Source organism: Rutidosis leptorrhynchoides, chromosome 7, assembly GCF_046630445.1.
Source record: "Rutidosis leptorrhynchoides isolate AG116_Rl617_1_P2 chromosome 7, CSIRO_AGI_Rlap_v1, whole genome shotgun sequence".
Taxonomy (NCBI): Eukaryota; Viridiplantae; Streptophyta; class Magnoliopsida; order Asterales; family Asteraceae; genus Rutidosis; species Rutidosis leptorrhynchoides.
This window is the reverse complement of record NC_092339.1, coordinates 312,209,823-312,227,657: the sequence shown is the minus strand read 5'-3', so window position 1 is coordinate 312,227,657 and position 17,835 is coordinate 312,209,823.

The following is a 17,835-nucleotide window of genomic DNA, read 5'->3' as shown; positions in this document are numbered from 1 at the left end:
TACATGCCGGTTTACCTAAGATGTTTCTGTCGGATGCGGTGAATACGGCGGCTTATTTGATTAATAGGAGACCCTCAACACCATTGAGTTTCCGAATTCTCGAGGAAGAATGGCTAAGTAAAAGAGTTAGTTATGATTATCTTAGATTCTTTGGGTGTAATGTTTATTTGAAGACCAAAGATATTGATAAAGATAAACTTGAAGCTAAGTCAAAGAAATGTACGTTCATTGGTTATGGTTCGGATGAAATGGGCTATCGTTGTTGGGATAATGAAGTTAGAAGAGTTATCCGAATACGTGATGTTAGCTTTGATGAAGATTCGGTCTATGGCAAACCGGTAATGGAGAGTCAAAAATTGGATCATGTTATTCTTGATGATGTTTCTCTTGATGATCTTGCGAGTTCTAGTGGGAGTTCGGGGAACAATGAATTGTCGATTAATGGTGATGGTTCGGATCTTGACAATGATGGGGATGGTTCGGATAGCGGTGTTAATTCTGAACATAATGCGAGTTCTAGTGATGAGGAGGCTACTAATGAAACTGGTCCAACCATACCGGTTGCTCCTATACTTAGACGCTCGACTAGAGTGCCCAAATCTAATCCTAGGTATTCTCCATCAACAAACTACTTGCTCTATACCGAGAATGGTGAACCCGAAAGTTACTTTGAAGCAAGAAAGTCCAAAGAATCCATACAATGGTAGCTTGCTATGAAAGAAGATATGGAGTCACTTGAGAAGAACAAGACTTGGTCACTAGTGAAATTACCTCATGATAAAAAGGCGTTGCAAAATAAATGGGTGTATAGAATAAAGAATGAGGTGGATGGTAAGAAGAGGCACAAAGCACGGTTAGTGGTTAAAGCATTTCAACAAAAGAAAGGGGTTGATTACCAAGAGATATTTTCACCGGTGGTGAAGATGACAACTATTCGTTTGGTACTTTCGTTGGTCGAATCCGAGAACTTACATCTACAACAACTAGATGTGAAGACCGCATTTTTACACGAGGATCTTGATGAGGAGATCTTTATGAGGCAACCCGAGGGCTTTGAGGTAAAGGGTAAAGAGAAGTGGGTTTGTATGTTAAAGAATGTAACGACCCAACCCGTTATCCGACCAAAAACATGCAAAAAAAAAAAAAAAATTTGTAACACAGTTCATCTGGACGGCGTCCAGTTATCTGGATGGCGTCCAGTTATCTGGACGGTGTCCAGTTGTGAAGACCAGGACGGCATCCATGTCTTTTGGACGGCGTCCAAATGTACTAAAAGTTCCTGATCAGTTTGTCAAAGTTACGCGGGCGAAAAACCCGCTTCCCGACACTTTTAAACCAAAACACTTTCACAATATGTTATAATAATTAAAACTAAGAGTTTTCCACAATAAAATCGAGTTTTACGACACCGGGACCACATCGGCCGTTTTAAGACTTTCGTACAAAATTACGAGTTTTCGACCTTATAAATTTAACACAAAAACGAAGACCGAGCATGGTGATTGGGGATACGCTAGCCAATCCTAATCAAATCCAAAAGCACGTCTTCTAAGCAACTACGCAAGTCCACTAGTCCCCACGCTTACCGGAGCCATCGCATCCATGCAAATCTATAAAAATGTAAACAACGAGAGGGTAAGCTAATGCTTAGTGAGTAAGAATATACTACATACATATATATGCATAAAACGGACACGCCACATAAGTAATCAAATAACGTATACCGGAGCATCCAAGCATAAAGGCAAGCTAAGCTAAGCATATCGTGCGATCACTAATCATCAAGCTAATAATAACAACAAGTATAAGTTCACCAACGACGATGTGAACAACGCCAATAAGCTACACCCAGAGGGTTAGCTACAACACAACAATACGACAATATATAAGCAATATACAAACGTCCAAGGTTAACCCCTTAACCCAATACCAGAACCGACTACCAATTACCAACATGAAGATTGGCTGAACTACACGAGCCTTAGTAAATCCGCATCCACACGAGATTACTATCTTCAATACCACAACAACATCGAGGTTGGCCGAACTACATGAGCCTTAGTGAATCCGCAACCACACGAGATCACTACCTCAATAAGATGACCGAACTACACGAGTCATCGTGAATCCAAACTACACGAGACTCACTTTCTCAGTAAGATGACCGAAACTACACGCGTCATCGTGAATCCGCATCCACACGTGATCCACTTCTCCAATCACAACTCAATACCAACCCTTCGCCATTGGGGTTGTATGATCAACATCACAAGCAGATGTGATATCGTACACACAAAGTGTGCACCTTGCCAAAGGTGGTCAACCAAAACGCACAACCGTGCCAATTGGACCTATTACACAAGTCCATCAAATCCACCTATATGTGAAGTGAGCTCTATAACCGAGAACCACTTCACCCGACCCGCACCTATCCTACACATACATATGCACATAGGATATTAACACTCACCTTTTCGCCTTGATGAATGCAACCGAATAATCTGCAACGCGCCAATGGAAAGTACCTATTCCATTATCACAATACAACAACACACTTAGAGTGGATTTACAAACCAACTCAAATCGACACTTATTGCAATTTCGACCCATTGCACTTCCAAGCACCAAACCGCATCCAAACTAACCAATAATCATTAACACAAGTGAGAATGGTCCTAATATGCCAACTAAACCCGAACACAAGTGTTAACCACTCGTCTTATCCAAAATGACACCAAACCCTAATTTTGACCCATTTCAAAATTAGTCAACCAAATACTCCCAAAAGGGTTCCAACACTTCCAAAATCACTAAACCTAGTGATTAAACCCAAATCAAAGCCTAAACATGGCCAAAACGTCAACCAACCCAAAACCCGCCAAGTGACAAGAATAACTAGTCACCATAAACCCACTTCATCATCTAAAAGGGTTTCACAACTAATCAAGCTTAAACCCTAACTTGAATATCAAATCTAACAAATGAAATTCGGAGTTTGAACTTACCATTACTACCACAACGTAGCCAAGAATGAGATGAACAACTTTAGAACCCGACCTTTGGTGAGAATCCGACTCCTTCTTCTCCAAATCAAGCTCTCTCTCTCTCTCTAAACTCTTACTCTCTCTCTAGATATGGTTGAGAGTATTTGTGTGGGTGAAAAGTGATCCACAAATGGGATCTAGATCAGCCTTGAAGGCTCCAAACCGACATCCAAGTGATTTGACCAAAATGCCCCTTTTTAAAATAATAACACAGCTGGCCTGTCAGACCATTTGGACGGCGTCCCACTTTTTAGAAGGCGTCCAGTCCTTCTCTACTAGACGGCGTCCCACTTCTTGGACGGCGTCCTACATAACTGAAACAGGAAACATGGTCTTACAAAGAAAAGTTTGTATGGATTGAAGCAAGCACCTCGTCAATGATACTTGAGATTCGATGAGTTTATGAAGAAGGTTGGTTTTGTAAAATGTGAAGCGGACCATTGTTGTTACTTGAAGAAATTCAAGTCTTCTTACATAATCTTATTGTTATACGTTGATGACATGTTGCTTGCGGGTTCCGACATGTCCGAGATCAATAAGTTGAAAGATATGCTTTCAAAGGAGTTCGAGATGAAGGATCTTGGTAGTGCTAAGCATATACATGGAATGAGTATTGTGCGTGATCGTGCTAAAGGTGTTCTATACTTGTCTCAATCCAAATATATTGAGAAAGTAGTAGAAAAGTTTAATGTTGATAAAGCAAAGGCTAGTTCTATGCCTTTGGGTAGCGCGATAAAGTTATTGAAGAATCAATCACCTAAAATGAAAGAAGACAAAGTGGAGATGGAAAAGGTTCCGTATAGATCGACCGTGGGAAGTATTATGTATGCCATGGTTTGTACGAGACCGGATATAGCTCATGCATTGGGAGTTGTAAGCCGTTATATGTCTAATCCGGGGAAAGAGCATTGGGAAGCGGTCAAATGGTTGCTTCGTTATTTGAAAGGTACTTCTAGTATGGGATTGTGTTTTATAACGATCCTCAAATTTCCAACATTTATATATCCTTTCATCATTTATTTTGCCCAACAATGTAATTAAACTTAATGATTAAACTTTAATTAATGATTGTTAAGTATTAAGAATTATAAATTATATTAATTAACTTTATTTAATAAACGACAAGTTAATAAAAGATAAAAATAATGAGCTTATTAATATTTGTGAACAAACAAATAACTTTAAAACTTGTACACTTAAAATAATTAAACTTGGATAATTAAGGAACTATTTAAGCTAATCTAAAGTACAAGGACTAAAGTGAAAAAGTTCCAAACCAACCCATGCAAACCCTAGCCGAATTTAGGAAGGGTAAAATTACCCTTTTGCCCCTTAAATTTTCGGCCAAGGCACCCCATAATCACCTCCTCATTTACTTGACTTGTTCCCTAAGTAATTCTTAATTAAACCCTAATTCTAGAATTCTCTAATCACTCCTATAAATAGAGACCTAGGCTAACCCATTTTCTTGTACCAAATCATAATCACAACTCTCTCTCAAAATCTCTCCCCCTCTCCCAATTTTAGGCCAAAAATCGAAATCACCACCACCACCATCGAAATCATCATCATCTTCAAGATCTTCAAGTGATCTTCAAGCAATCTTCAAAGGATCTTCATCGCATTCTTCGTGTTCATCAAGATCTTCAAGTGTGTTCTTCGATATTCAAGTGTTTGATTTTCATCTTCAAAGTGTTCTTCATCTTTTCTTGTTAATCTTCCTCATCATTCAAACAAGGTAAAACCCTAGATCCAAACTTTTAAATTCTATCTTTTGATTCATGTTTATGTTCATAATCATATACAGGTTCTTATTCATAAACATACATACTTGTTCATGTAAAAAAAATATATATATAAAACATATACATATACATATATACTTAAACGAAAAAAAGAAAAGAAGAAAAGGTTTAGATCTACAAAACCCTAAAGATTTATTAAAGATTGTGTTAATATTTAAAAATGGATATATATATATATATGCCGAAAGTTTAAAAAAAAAGAGAGGAAGGTTTTGTTTAATCTTTAAACCCTAGAGATTTACTAAAAGATTTGTTAGTATTTAAAAAATGAAACAAGAATATACATGCTACATATATATATACATATACGGTTTACAAATATATATGTAAAAATATATATATATATATATTTTTACTATATATATACATATATACCCGATATACATACATATATATATATATATATATATATATATATATATATATATATATATATATATATATATATATATTTAATACTTAAACCCTAATTAATCTAACCCTAATTTAATAAAACCCTAATTAAACCTACACCCTAATTCATTAAACCCTAATTTATTACTTAACCCTAAACATTTATTATTAAACCCTAATAATCATTACCTAATCATTACTTCGCTAAACCCTAAACCTAATAATACTATTAAATATTTATTACTTAAACCCTAATCATTAACTAATTAATACACCCTAACTATTAATACTACCTAACTAATAAACCCTAATACTACTTATACTATATTAGTAATATTACTTAACACCTATACACTTATACTACTACTAACACTTATAATATACTACTTATAGTATAACACACGATTACAATAGTCATTCACGATAACGTGAGGATTACTCGAACGTCAATGCTACTTAAGGCATAGGGTGATCCTTGGTACCACTATGGGACGCTTGTGGATTACGAATGCCAAACTTAGATTTTAGTCAAGAAATCCTGGGCCAACCGGTATCAACAGGTCATATTGGTGACTCGGCGGTGGAATAGATGCTTGGGTATGATGCACAATGTCAACCCCGACTATAGTAATCATATACTTAGTTACTATCACACTTAATAAGTGGTAGACTTATTAAGGACTACTCACTAGTGTTCAACACTAACGTACTATAAATGGAAACTTTCTAAACGTGGAAACTATCTAAATATGGAAACCTACTAAAAGTGGAAACTTACTAAGAATAAAAACTTAGCAAAACGAACTACACTTAAATACTTGCATACTTAAACTTAACTTAAACTCGGGCAAAACATCTAAACTATTCTTAATGTCAATAGGTTGACTTTCTGCTTACGTTCATCCAAACTTTCTATTCTGAGGAATAACTCTCTCATCTGCTTACTAAGGTGAACACATAGCCCCACTCTTTATTTGCATGCAACTTATTTAAATTTTTGGGGTGAGACACATGCTACTTTAACTATTTACAATTTAGACACAAGTACCAACTGTTAAACTATGCTATACCCGGCTATGTCCGACTAAGTCCCTACAGTGATATTTTTAATTGCTCGTTAAATGCATTCTTAATTATTGAGGGTAGGCCTATCGGGAGTAACGTCCCTGATACATTTGACCAAGTCATTGTATTACTTAATAATGAAATTAAACCGACAAGTATATACACAACTTGTCTTTGGGGCAACCTTTGAACGTTTAGTCTAAATATCACGAATTGGCATAACTTTTTGATCCCTGCGAGATCAACTTTTAAGACCTTTGTGATCTTCTTTAATAACTAAAGATCTGTATGATCTACTTTTGAAAACAAAATCTTGTGGTCTAAAAACAACGATAACTACTTTTGTTAAACCTATGATTTCACTCAACCTTTTTGGTTGACACTTTAGCATGTTTGTCTCAGGTGCTGATCGATCAGGCTTATTTACTTACTGCTTATGTGATGCTACTTGGACTTAGGATCAAGAGATATCGCATTTATTATTCTTGCATTTGAAACAATTACTTTATTGTAATTTCCATCATTGTAACGACATTTTATTTTTCGCTGCGTACTCAATAAAGTTTATTCTTATCATTTATTGTAGTATTGTTCTCGTATAATATAATATGTTGGTTTATTTGATATTAGTGACGTTTCTTCCAGACCCTATCTGGAGGTCGTCACAGAGTGGTATCAGAGCATAACCAGGCTGTTATAGAGAACCAGAATTGCATCTTTATGTGTGCCTTATTTGCTAGCTAGGGTGCCTTAGCAATCTAGGAAACTATAACCTTTCCTGCCTTAGACTTTAAAGCACTTAGGATTGCCTTGAAATCTTAAAATATATGCTTTACAATCTTATCCTAAAACTGATCGAAATCTCTTTCCTAATGTTAGGATGTTTAATTTTCATCAAGCGAACAAAATGACTCTTTTCGAGCCAACCGAAAAAGATACTGAAAGGTCTTCCACTGAAAGACCAGTCCAAAGTCCACCTTATGGCATTGGTAGTCCTCCCTCACCAAATTATAGCCCGGATACACTACCTACTTCTCCTGATTTTCAACCGACTCAAGGATCAGAAAGCCCTGCTAATTCTGCCGACTCTGGCTCTTATCACTCACTGGTATATAAACCGATGAGTACTCCCGAATGAGATGCTCTTCAAGATCTCCCTAACTACGACAGTGACTTCTCAAATTATGAGCCGAAAGAAGAACCTATTGAAGAATCATCTGAAAACTCAACTCTAAAGAGAAAGCAACCCGAACCCGCTACTACTGGTGAAACCAGTCCATTATTTTGTAATAACATGGAGCACGTAATGGTGAAGCGTGATATCATCAACCTTCAGAGTAGTTGTGAGAAGAATAGAGAGTATAGCAGACGCCATGTTGCTTGGATAGAAGTGCGTCTAAACAACCTAGAAAAAGAAAATAAAATCTTGAAGGAAATATGATGTGTGCGAGGTGTACTAGGAAATAATATTATTTTTATAACGAAATACTATTAAATATGATACAATTTTACACAAGATATTTATTTATTTATAGAATGGATATACCTAAACCTTGCTACAACACTTATAGGCAGTGTACCTAATCGTACAGTAGTGTAGTTTTTAGTAAGTCCGGTTCGTTCCACATGGAACTCTTAAACAAGCTTAACGCTATAATTTTAAAAACTATATTTGTAAAAATACAAAAATATATATAAGTAGTATTATTATTATAAAAGGGGGTTTTTACCGTTTAATGACCGGTTTGTCGATTTTAAAACTTAAGTCGCAGTTAAAACCTAATGTAAAATACTAAAAATAAATACAACTTAATTTAAAGCGTAAAGTAAATAACGATAATGAAATTGCGATAAATAAAAGTGCGATAAAATAAAATTGCGATAATTAAAAAGTACGATAATTAAAAGTGCAATTAAATACAATGACAATAAATAAAAGTGCGATAATTAAAAGTGCAATTAAATACAATGACAATAAATAAAAGTGCGATAATTAAAAGTGTAATTAAATATGAAAATAAAGGAAATTAAATATGAAATAAAGGAATTATGCTTATTTAAACTTCCGTAATCATGATGTTTGACGTGTTGTTTCTAGTTTATTCCCAAAGGTTAATTGTCCTTTGTCCTGGATTATTCGATATGTCCATACGGATTTTTCCATAATAGTCCATCAGTCATAAATATAAAGTGCGAAAGTCTTCGTCAAATTATTCTTATTCCCGAAGTCAAATATTCCAACTAATTGGGGATTCGAATTGTAACAAGGTTTTAATACTTTGTTTAATGAATACACCAGGTTATCGACTGCGTGTAAACCAAGGTTTTACTACTTTGTTAACAATTACACCAATTACCCTTGAATGTAATCCACCCCTATTTCAACAAGTCTATTAACTATTAATCCAGTTCCGTGTCCGGTAAAAGAACAATTATTGGTATTAATAGATATCCCGCCCACCGTACCCAGTCAAGCGTATGTGGTTATATATAAATACGTTAAATTATAAGTCTATATATTAATTTAACAAGGTATCGTTTAGTTAATATAAAACCTATTAATAGCCCATAGTCTAATTTCCACAAGTGTCGTTCTTTTATCCAAACCCCAATTATGGTACAAAGCCCAATTACCCAATTTTAATATTTAGCCCAACATCATGATTACTTTGGCATTAAATAAGCATAATAATAACTTAGCTACGAGACATTAATTTAAAAATAACAATAACCATAACTTACAGTGATTAAAAATAGCGTAGCGTTATACGGACAGAATTTCGACTTACACCCTTACAACATTCGCTAACATACCCTTATTATTAGAAATTAAAATTAAAATTAAAATTAAAATATAAATATATATATATATATATATATATATCTTACGTATGAGAGAAAGAAGAAAAAGATGTGTTTAACATCGATCAAAACCGCGAAATTTATAGGCATGTGGGCTGAAAAGGTGTGCCATGCGATCGCATGGCTTTTGTGCCTCCAGGCCATGCGATCGCATGGGGGTAGGTAGCAGCTCACATATTTTTGTTTCTTTGTATGCCGACGGTTTTTATAAATAAATATAATATATAAATAATTATAAGAATTATTTAAATATTATATTATATTTATGTGCATAGTTGACTTGTAATTTTTAGTCCGTTGCGTCGAGCATTGAGAGTTGACTTTGGTCCAGGTTCCGGATTTTCGAACGTCCTTGCGTACAATTTAATATCTTGTATTTTGCGTTTCGCGTCTTGTACTCTTGTAATTTTGAGGCGTTTCTCACCAATAATTTGAACCACTTTGATTGTATTTTGTACTTTTGAGCTTTTTGGTCGTTTGCGTCTTCAATTTGTCGAATATGTCTTTTGTCTTCACCTTTTATTATTTAAACGAATATCACTTGTAAATAGAACAATTGCAACTAAAAGCTTGTCTTTCTTGAGGAATAATGCTATGAAATATATGTTCGTTTTTAGCATTATCAAATATTCCCACACTTGAGCATTGCTTGTCCTCAAGCAATATAGTCTTGAAATAAAAATACTAGAATCACTTCTTTATTATTCACACTTTGTACATCAGTGATTTCTATAAGGCGGTATAAACAATGGTAGTAACGATGTGGTTTACAGTCCCACATGACTATAAAATTTTAGATCCTTTAAGGAAATTGGATCTTTATGAAAACATTTGATCTTTTGAAAATACAATCTAGCTTTTACCCTAGATAAGTTTTCCGGAATAACCCTTCACCGGTGTTTGCAAATTGTTTTTGTGGGTTTGGTGGGTTTCAGATTTGAAAACTTTAGCTCAAAACTTGCGGTTTTGTGTCACCCACTTGCTATCCTTGTATTGGGAAAGCAACACGTCCAGTATACTTGCTCCGTATATTACCTTTCGGTAAACTACCGTCCGGTTGTAAAGGAAAGCATTGAACAAGCAACTGTTAAGGCAATGTCCCCTGACATGCTTTTAATTATGGTCTATAACGTGTCGGATGCAATTACTATCCTTGGTAGGAGCAATAGTAAAGCTCACCCTTATAATTTTCTTCGGTCTGGCACAAGGTCCTGTCTTTTACCATGCTATGCAACCACCGTTGTTACGGTTGACACCCGATTTGGTTCAGGTGACCTAATGAATTCTAGGTGAATTCCTAGGATTTTACGTTCAATGGTAATGAACGCATTGAAAATGGGTTTTCAGAAAACAAATCGGTTTGTAATTTTGATCAAAATATTTTCTCGTTCAAGCTCGAGTTTAGATATCATTGAATTCCATGAGTTTGTAATTCTCAATCTTTAAGGTCAATCTCAAGGATTGAGTAATATCAGTCTTAAAAGCTGATTTTTGATCTTTAAGGAGATTATCCTTTCTGGGGATCTGATTCATTAGTCTTATCCAGCTAATTTGCACGGCGTCCTCCCCATTTTACAAGACAGATCCTATCATGGTTAGGATAAGTCTGACCACTTGGTGACCCTGTTTGATGCTGAGGTCCATGGATTTCCTGCTGATTTTAGAGATGACTTTTCTAGATTTTTCGTCAACCTACAGCTGGTCTGGACGACAACTTCCTGACCTAAATCAAGAAGTGTGTTTCTTTTTCGAAAGACTTTACTTCCTTTTAATGATGGAATTGATTCATCGTGTAGCTCCATCTTTCTTTCAAATATATTACAGTCAATCGGGTGAAACTGATTAGTTTAGTCCAAAGCAAAAGTATCTTCAGTTATTTGTACAAAAATATGTGATATATGTTTTAAATAACTTGGTAAATTTTCCCACACTTGACTTTTATTTTCCTTTTTATTGTCCTCTATTTCATTTTAAATGAATTCTAACATTTTGGTTTGTTTCTCAATTTATGTCCTTTCCGAGGTAACAATAATTTCGGTGTTAGCACCTAGTTTTATCGTTCATAAATATGTATAAACATGATTTTGAGTTCATTTAATTGAAAATTTTAAAATCTGTTACTAGAATTGGGTAGTCAGTATATAAGACTAGGGTTGTTCTTTATTATCAGAGAGCACTAGATTCTAATAAAACTACTGCGTTACTAGTATTTTTAATGGTAACCAAGTGTATAAGTTAAAATTTTTAAAATTCGAAAGAATTTAACCCCTTCCCACACTTAAGATCTTGCAATGCCCTCATTTGCAAGAAATCAGTAACAATTTAAATTATTGAGGGTGTTTAGCGTAGAAAAATGATTAAATTTTACCAAAGTTTCCAAACATATTGGCGTTTGTTTGCTGAATGATAAATGGTGCACATCATTTGTTCATTCCGTCTTGTTGTTACATCACATTTGTTTTTCGTTTTGTCGTCAAAATTAGTAGCTTTTGCTGAACTTAATGCCAGTCTTTGAAAATGCGATGTTTACCCTGTTTTGTACAATTGACAATATACATACATACAAATATAAATAAGCATGATAATTTGAAATGGGACTTAAAAATCCCACTTTCAAATCAAATATGAAACATTAGTACAACATAATAAAAATATTAAACATTACAATAAAAGTACCAAAATATAATGTGTTTAAACATAAATAAACAGAAATAATAAAAATTAAAAATCATAAAAATTACCAACCGGAACTAAATCAATCTGGATAGGGGTTCCAGTTCATGTCGTCGTCCGGGTTCCATTGTTGGTGATAGGTGTACTGGTATGCTTGGTTAGGGTCGTAGAGAGTATATGGTGGTCTCATCTCGGGCTGGTGTTGAGGATAGTAAGCTGGTCGGGTCAGAACGTAGTGATCCTGAGGTGACAGCCGGCTCATAATCTGACGCTGATGATAGTCCCATCTATCATGCTGTCGTTGCCTGGAATGCTAGTAATCATTTCGGGCTTGCCACTGCTCCATCCGATGAAATCTCTCCGCGTTTGTCATGTCTACCTCATCTACACGCTGGTAGACATCAGTCATAGCCTCTCGAATGACATCCCTAATGTCACTCGCTTCCTCCAACTCCTCATCTGAGCCTCTTTCTACCTGAGGATGACTACCTTCATAGGGTATTGCTGTAGTGACCCGAACTTTTCCATGTTTATATATATTAATTGAGATTGATATTTACATGATTAAATGTTTCCAACATGTTAAGCAATCAAACTTGTTAAGACTTGATTAATTGAAATATGTTTCATATAGACAATTGACCACCCAAGTTGACCGGTGATTCACGAACGTTAAAACTTGTAAAAACTATATGATGACATATATATGGATATATATATAGTTAACATGATACTATGATAAGTAAACATATCATTAAGTATATTAACAATGAACTACATATGTAAAAACAAGACTACTAACTTAATGATTTTTAAACGAGACATATATGTAACGATTATCGTTGTAAAGACATTTAATGTATATATATCATATTAAGAGATATTCATACATGATAATATCATGATAATATAATAATTTAAAATCTCATTTGATATTATAAACATTGGGTTAATAACATTTAACAAGATCGTTAACCTAAAGGTTTCAAAACAACACTTACATGTAACGACTAACGATGACTTAACGACTCAGTTAAAATGTATATACATGTAGTGTTTTAATATGTATTTATACACTTTTGAAAGACTTCAATACACTTATCAAAATACTTCTACTTAACAAAAATGCTTACAATTACATCCTCGTTCAGTTTCATCAACAATTCTACTCGTATGCACCCGTATTCGTACTCGTACAATACACAGCTTTTAGATGTATGTACTATTGGTATATACACTCCAATGATCAGCTCTTAGCAGCCCATGTGAGTCACCTAACACATGTGGGAACCATCATTCAGCAACTAGCATGAAATATCTCATAAAATTACAAAAATATGAGTAATCATTCATGACTTATTTACATGAAAACAAAATTACATATCCTTTATATCTAATCCATACACCAACGACCAAAAACACCTACAAACACTTTCATTCTTCAATTTTCTTCATCTAATTGATCTCTCTCAAGTTCTATCTTCAAGTTCTAAGTGATCTTCATATATTCTACAAATTCTAGTTACATAAAATCAAGAATACTTTCAAGTTTGCTAGCTCACTTCCAATCTTGTAAGGTGATCATCCAACCTCAAGAAATCTTTGTTTCTTACAGTAGGTTATCATTCTAATACAAGGTAATAATCATATTCAAACTTTGGTTCAATTTCTATAACTATAACAATCTTATTTCAAGTGATGATCTTACTTGAACTTGTTTTCGTGTCATGATTCTGCTTCAAGAACTTCGAGCCATCCAAGGATCCGTTGAAGCTAGATCCATTTTTCTCTTTTCCAGTAGGTTTATACAAGGAACTTAAGGTAGTAATGATGTTCATAACATCATTCGATTCATACATATAAAGCTATCTTATTCGAAGGTTTAAACTTGTAATCACTAGAACATAGTTTAGTTAATTCTAAACTTGTTCGCAAACAAAAGTTAATCCTTCTAACTTGACTTTTAAAATCAACTAAACACATGTTCTATATCTATATGATATGCTAACTTAATGATTTTAAACCTGGAAACACGAAAAACACCGTAAAACCGGATTTACGCCGTCGTAGTAACACCGCGGGCTGTTTTGGGTTAGCTAATTAAAAACTATGATAAACTTTGATTTAAAAGTTGTTATTCTTAGAAAATTATTTTTATTATGAACATGAAACTATATCCAAAAATTATGGTTAAACTCAAAGTGGAAGTATGTTTTCTAAAATGGTCATCTAGACGTCGTTCTTTCGACTGAAATGACTACCTTTACAAAAATGACTTGTAACTTATTTTTCCAACTATAAACCTATACTTTTTCTGTTTAGATTCATAAAATAGAGTTCAATATGAAACCATAGCAATTTGATTCACTCAAAACGGATTTAAAATGAAGAGGTTATGGGTAAAACAAGATTGGATAATTTTTCTCATTTTAGCTACGTGAAAATTGGTAAAAAATCTATTCCAACCATAACTTAATCAACTTGTATTGTATATTATGTAATCTTGAGATACCATAGACACGTATACAATGTTTCGACCTATCATGTCGACACATCTATATATATTTCGGAACAACCATAGACACTCTATATGTGAATGTTGGAGTTAGCTATACAGGGTTGAGGTTGATTCCAAAATATATATAGTTTGAGTTGTGATCAATACTGAGATACGTATACACTGGGTCGTGGATTGATTCAAGATAATATTTATCGATTTATTTCTGTACATCTAACTGTGGACAACTAGTTGTAGGTTACTAACGAGGACAGCTGACTTAATAAACTTAAAACATCAAAATATATTAAAAGTGTTGTAAATATATTTTGAACATACTTTGATATATATGTATATATTGTTATAGGTTCGTGAATCAACCAATGGCCAAGTCTTACTTCCCGACGAAGTAAAAATCTGTGAAAGTGAGTTATAGTCCCACTTTTAAAATCTAATATTTTTGGGATGAGAATATATGCAGGTTTTATAAATGATTTACAAAATAGACACAAGTACGTGAAACTACATTCTATGGTTGAATTATCGAAATCGAATATGCCCCTTTTTATTAAGTCTGGTAATCTAAGAATTAGGGAACAGACACCCTAATTGACGCGAATCCTAAAGATAGATCTATTGGGCCTAATAAACCCCATCCAAAGTACCGGATGCTTTAGTACTTCGAAATTTATATCATATCCGAAGGGTGTCCCGGAATGATGGGGATATTCTTATATATGCATCTTGTTAATGCCGGTTACCAGGTGTTCACCATATGAATGATTTTTATCTCTATGTATGGGATGTGTATTGAAATATGAAATCTTGTGGTCTATTATTATGATTTGATATATATAGGTTAAACCTATAACTCACCAACATTTTTGTTGACGTTTTAAGCATGTTTATTCTCAGGTGATTATTAAGAGCTTCCGCTGTCGCATACTTAAATAAGGACGAGATTTGGAGTCAATGCTTGTATGATATTGTGTAAAAACTGCATTCAAGAAACTTATTTTGTTGTAACATATTTGTATTGTAAACCATTATGTAATGGTCGTGTGTAAACAGGATATTTTAGATTATCATTATTTGATAATCGACGTAAAGCTTTTTAAAACCTTTATCTATGAAATAAAGGTTATAGTTTGTTTTAAAAATGAATGCAGTCTTTGAAAAACGTCTCATATAGAGGTCAAAACCTCGCAACAAAATCAATTAATATGGAACGTTTTTAATCAATAAGAACGGGACATTTCAGTTGGTATCCGAGCGTTGGTCTTAGAGAACCAGAATTTTGCATTAGTGTGTCTTATCGAGTTTGTTAGGATGCATTAGTGAGTCTGGACTTCGACCGTGTTTACTTGAAAAATGATTGCTTAACAAATTTTGTTGGAAACTATATATTTTTAACATGTGAATATTATGTGATATATTAATCTCTTAACGCGTTTGATATTATGTGATAGATGTCTACCTCTAGAACAAGTCCCATTGACTCACCTAATAATAATGAAGAGTCAAATGTAAATTGGAATGATTCGTGGACTGTTTCACAAGTTCCCGAAGAGGAACCGGAAGAAGAGTCGGAACCGGAAGAAGAATCGGAACCGGAAGAAGAATCGGAACCGGATGAAGAAATAGAACCGGTGGGGGAAATAATAAAACGGTTAAGTAAAAGAAAATCCTCAACCAACCGACCAAGGTTAATTATGGTCAATGGTGTTTCCGCCAAGGAAGCAAAATATTGGGAGGATTACCAATTCTCCGATGAATCGGATTCCGACGAGAATTCCGATGATGTTATAGAAATTACCCCAACTGAATTTAAAAAGGCAAAAGAAAATAATAAGGGAAAGGGCATAAAAATAGAGAAATCTAATTCCAACCCCGATGAACTTTATATGTATCGTCAACCCCCGAAGTCCTTAAGTTGTAACAATGACCCGGGAACCTCTAAACCACCAGGTTTTTCTAAACCAATGTGGAAAACGACGGCTCGTATTAGGGGAACATCATGTATCCCTAGAAACTTGGCAAAACGAACCAAAACCGAAGAAGAAGAAACAAGCGAGTCGGAATAAGATAGTTGTATTCGTGTGGTGTAATATATGTAATATAGTGTGCTTATGCTTTATGATATATGCAAAAATTGCTTGTATTAATAAGTATTTTTTTTATGAATCTAACTCTTGTCTATTTTACTGTATAAAAACACAAAATGGATAGACAACCCAATATTTTAAGAGACCTACCCGGAGACATGATTGATGAAATCTTGTCTAGAGTCGGTCAGAATTCTTCGGCACAACTATTTAAGGCGAGACCAGTTTGTAAGACATTCGAAGAACGTTCCAAGAATGCCTTGGTTTATAAAAGGCTTTCGTTCGAAAGATGGGGGATATCACATTGGGAAATCCATAAGTTACGATGTGTTTACTTTGACGCATATATTGCGGGGAACCCAAATGCTATTTTACGCAATGGGTTAAGAAATTATTTTGACTCAATATATCCGAATATTGGACTTCGTGATTTAGAAAAAGTGGCTAACATGCAACATAAAGAAGCATGTTATGCTTACGGATTAGTAATGTTCGCCTCTCACCAAAGTGAGAACAAGAACATCGGGCTACAACTATTAAACAAAACGTTCCCACAAGTGACAGAGTCGGTAATTGGGGTAAGAAATGAGGTTTTTAGATTGTTACGGGACTGTTGGACATTACGTAACCCTCGTCCCTTTGACGACGTTACAACACGCTGTCTTATCAACGGCCATAACGGTTATGTTCCACAAGACCAAGGATGGGAAGTAATCCTAGTAAAACCAGAATGCATGACTTGTTTCTGGACGTATGAATTACGTGTCTTTATTGCCTTTGCTGAACGACTTGTGTACTAGCTAGAATTATCTTCACAACCATCTTGTATCAAATTTATTGTGTGCTATATTTCATGCTATATGTAAAATAAGCGGTATTGTAAGTTTGTAAAATATTGTGTAAAAGTTTGAACGCGAAATATTATTATAATCAGTTTTTCATATAGAATTGTAGTAGTTGAATTGTATATTAGCTACTAAGTATGAACTTAACGGGTAGGTACTACCCGAGTTTAAACTTATAAAACGCTAATATGAAGAAAAAGCTTTTATAAATGAGTTCATATTATGCTACGAAATACTATTAACTACTCTTAATATTCTGTATGATTAACTTGTTCCATTTGACTATTTTGAAGGAAATGGTACTGACTACTCGACACACCGTGAATATGAATGAAGAGGAATTCCGTACTTTTCTAGCTTCAAACATAGCCGCAGTACAGGCTGCGCTACATACCAACAATAACCTTGGATCTAGCAGTACAGGAAATCGTGTAGGATGCACTTACAAAGAATTCACTGCCTGCAAACCTTTGGAATTTGATGGAACCGAAGGACCGATCGGATTGAAACGGTGGACCGAGAAGGTCGAATCGGTGTTTGCCATAA